Genomic DNA, 4,199 nt, shown 5'->3' with positions numbered 1-4,199 from the left:
GAGACAGCATGTAAGATAAATAGCAAGTGTGGCTCTGTGAGGTGAGCACCGGCTGCAGAGCTGTTCAGATGATTGCGTGATTGATGGAATCGGCCGTGGAGGAAATGTCCAGTAATGTAGCAACAGATTGGTATTGAGAGATAAATCATCTTACAATTGTACGCTGCTATCTCAACACTAATGGGGTTGAAAAACAGTGCAATTTAGAGGGAGGTCCTGAGATCTTTGGTTTCTCACACCTGTTCCTGTGTATTGGCAAGAAAGTTAAATCAAACTCAGGACAGCACTGCAATGCCGCTGGTATAAGGACTGGGAGAGCAACAGACTTTCGCCATTGAATTGGAATTTCAACAGTTCTTGGGCTATTTGCCAATCTAAAGGCAAGAGAGCCTCTTTTGGTCGCAAATAGAATTCAGACAGAAGCCAAACCTCTGCCTCACTCTCCCGTCTTCCTCTTGAATTTCCAGTGGCAATTTCCAGAGAAATATCCTGCTGTCAGCCCACAGCAAGTCTACAGGGACATTGGGAAAACTGTTTCTTAAAGAATGCTAACCATGACCTAACTTGAATGATTATAGGAAGGAGAAAGAGTCAGAGAGGAAAGATATTGTCATTTATTGAGTGCCTACTGTCCGTGGGGTAGGCACAGCACTTAGCTCGTGTTAACTTCAGGAGTATTGAAGAATGAAATCAGGTGGCTCAGTAATGAGCTGAATCTGTGAAGGTACATTAAGTAAAGGCAAAAGGACTCTTATGAGCATATGAATCCTTAGCTCCTGATGCTCAAACAGGGACTGGGTGAACATTTGTTCAAGTTGGAGAAAGTATCATCAGACAAGGGGACTCGAGGACTTTCTAAGCACAGGCTTCTATGAATTATGGAATATTCTTACGTTACTTCTTGTCCACCACAGTTTAAGGGTAAATGCCGCTCAGAAACATGAAGGTGATCTCAATCACATCTTACTACCTATCTTAATCTGAGTGACTGTGTTGGGTTAGCCAAAAACCTGACCTGATAGAACTTGAGGAGCTAAAGATAGTAGTTCTAGAACCTACTTTTTCACAATATATTCTTCTAGTTTTGCATAGCATTGTTCAAATTTTGAAATTCTTTTTATATCTAAGAATGTGACAGGCACATGGTAGGTCTATATAGAGAGATATTTTATATATATAACGTATGATACGAGTTTTTATATATAAGCATATACACTATATATAAAAAGTTTTATCTATATAAAATATAAGGATGGAGAAATATAAGAAAAAATACACACACACAATTTTAATAAAGAGCAAGTTTATTTTCACACGACCCCGGAAGTTACATTGTCTGACCATTTTACAGATGATGCTATTGAAGTCCAAGAAATTACACTTCTTCTCCAGGCTAGTCTTAGAATTGGGATGGGGCTCCACCCTTCCCCACATCGCCCCTTATTTTTTTTACTTACGTTCTTCCAAAGAAGTGACTTTCACGTGGTGTGTGATCCTTACTTCCTTCTATGACCTTATCCATGGTACCAAGGCACCTAATGGCAACAAAAGTCTATTTTACCTGAAATACTTTGTACTCATCACTCTGCCTAATTGCTAAAGCAATCCAGCTAAATGTCATTGTGAACAATATCTTTCCAGAACAGACTCTGGGCTTCTCTGCCTAAGTTTCTAAATTGAATTTTTTGGTACTGGGCCACGTTTACCCAGGCACTGAGGCAAAGTATGCTGATGCTTAAGTGAAGGGAGCGGCTTAGGTTTAGATTAGATCTTTGTCATTGTTGGAACTATAATAGGATTTGAACTTGGTGTTATTTTTATTTGTGGACAGATATTTGCAAAGAGCTCTCTATACATTCATAACATCTTCAGACTGATTTTTAATCCTAAAAAGATGTTAAATTTTCTCTTAGACGATTAAAGCCAGAAGATAATTCTTAGAGATAGTCTAATCTTGTGAATTTATTCTACAGATATGAAAACCCAGGGTCTATAGAGTTTTTAAAAAATCATCAAAGGTCACACAAAAGATTGTCAACATTTAACAGAAGATCTGAAACTCAGTCTTAGGTCTGGTTCTGAGCCTAGTGCTAACTTATTTCTGTTTGCCCAAGACTTTCCTAGTTTTAAAACTGTAAGTCTTGAGTCCCGAGAACCCCTGTATTTCTGAGCGAACTGGGAAGATTGGTGGTGCTGTCTCCAAGGGGTCAGTTACTTATTTCACTGGCATAAATGCAAAACGGACAGAGTGAAAGGGGAACCATGGCTGTAGTTATTGATAGTATTCTACAGTATTCTAGACACTGGACAGACAGATCCCAAGTGTTCTGTTGGGACTGTCTGGCATGGAGCGAACACACCACAAACATTTGTTGAATCAGTGAGTGAATAATGAATGCAAGCCCCTTGAAGTAGGCATATTGCTTGTCTATTTGCCTCATTGTCATTCTAATTCCCATCGAGAGGGTGTCAATGATTTTTTTTTTTGCTTTCTAACTTGCCCGGGTTTAGATCTTGAGTTACGGGGTAAGATTAAGCCACGTGTCACCTACAGGGCTGCTGTTTTGAAGATTGAAAGTCCCAGGGTGCTTTTCACAATGTTTTTGAATCATCTTGCCAAATATTTCAGGGAAAAATGGCAAAATGAAGGCAAAGAAAAGCTATCATAATGAGAAGTGACAGGAAGGCAGCTCCCTCATACAGGTTGTCAGGGAAAGAATTGTTGAATAATTCAATTTCCCATCCCAGCTTTGGAAACATCTGTAGAATAGTTCTGGACTAGCAATTACTCAAGACCTAATTTCATTACTGTCCAGGGATCAGTGGAAGAGACGAGCTTCTTCAGGTGGCTTGGGGAAATCACTGTGTTTTGAGGTCACGAACAGAATTATCTGGGTTCGTAGGCTTCTTCCTTGCCTTGGGAAAATGTAGTCAGGGCCAACACACAGTACATTGGTCTCTGGGAACAATGTACTGAGTTCTCTCGGGTAGATCGGCAATTTTTATGTCAGCTGCTATAGCACTGCCACTGGTTGGTCTTTTTTTTTTTGTAGGTGGTGAAACTCACATAGGTTATGAGTCCAGGTTAAAGTAATTTGGCTCCTTTGAAGGAATTTCTGCAAAAGTTTAGAGGTCGTAATGGTGAAAGTTATATTTTTAGATAATCTGTGAAATCCATTTTTCCATATTATCCCTGGCCTTGTTATCACAGGTCACTGAGGGTTGGCTCTACTTGCTCCTTATCTGCCCTAAGAGGACTTGGGGAGGATTTATTATCTCTTCCCGCTAAATCCCCGACCATATGTATATCAATTTGCCAACCAGACTCACATATGCTTGGGGACATCCCTGAGAGATGTCCTGTCATAAGAGTGTTTCATAAGTTCTTACTATTACAAATACCACCTCGCGTTGGATAAGCTTTTACCTTTTTTTCAGAGTAATTTTCTAGGTATTATATTTTTATCCACAAAACTCTTCAAGGAAGATAAAAGTGGTACTAATATCTCCACCCCTGGAAAAGAAAACTGAGCAACAGAGAAATGAGGTGATTTTTTTTCAGAAGTTATTCATGTCAGAACTTGTTCTGGAACCTACATTTCCCATCACCCAGCTCTGTTTGCCACATGTTATATAGAGACCAAGAATTTAAATGTTCATCTTTTTCTACTCCTCTTTGCAAGTCCTCTAATATTATTAATTGAATGGCAACCATTTGATGAGACAGATTAGAAGAAAACTCTTGCTTTGTTGAAAGTTCTTAAGTCCATCAAACTGATACAAAGATGAACTTATTTTAAATCTAAAAAACAGTCTACGGCCAGGCCACCCTGAACAAACCCGATCCTGTCTGACCTCAGAAGCTAAACAGGGTCGGGCCTGGTTAGTACTCGGATGGGAGACCACCTAGGAAGACCAGGTGCTGTAGGCATAAAAAATTTAAAAAAAATGGATTGTGAGCTGACAAGGTCCTTGCAATCTATGAGATCAACCAAGGGTTACCTCGCCTAAAAAAATATATAAATTAACGAAAATAAATCTAAAAATTAAGAGCTACTCCAATTAAGTTGGAGAGGACTTTGTGTTTATTAACACTTTTAAATGCTATTCACTGTGATAAATGCTCCCTGTGCATTATCTCCAATATGTGAGGTGTTTGTGCCAGTGTTTCTGTTTTGTTTTAAGATAGGTAAAGGCAC

The 4,199-nt window shown here is 39.2% G+C and overlaps 1 pseudogene; it reads left to right on the top strand.

Annotated features, from left to right (window-relative positions):
* The first annotated feature begins 3,812 nt into the window (after window positions 1–3,812).
* Window positions 3,813–3,931, top strand: LOC120591383 (uncharacterized; annotated as a pseudogene).
* Window positions 3,932–4,199: the final 268 nt, after the last annotated feature.

This window comes from Pteropus medius, unplaced genomic scaffold, assembly GCF_902729225.1.
Source record: "Pteropus medius unplaced genomic scaffold, Ma_sr-lr_union100, whole genome shotgun sequence".
In the NCBI taxonomy this organism is placed as follows: domain Eukaryota; kingdom Metazoa; phylum Chordata; class Mammalia; order Chiroptera; family Pteropodidae; genus Pteropus; species Pteropus medius.
This window is presented reverse-complemented; position numbering and strand designations above follow the sequence as displayed.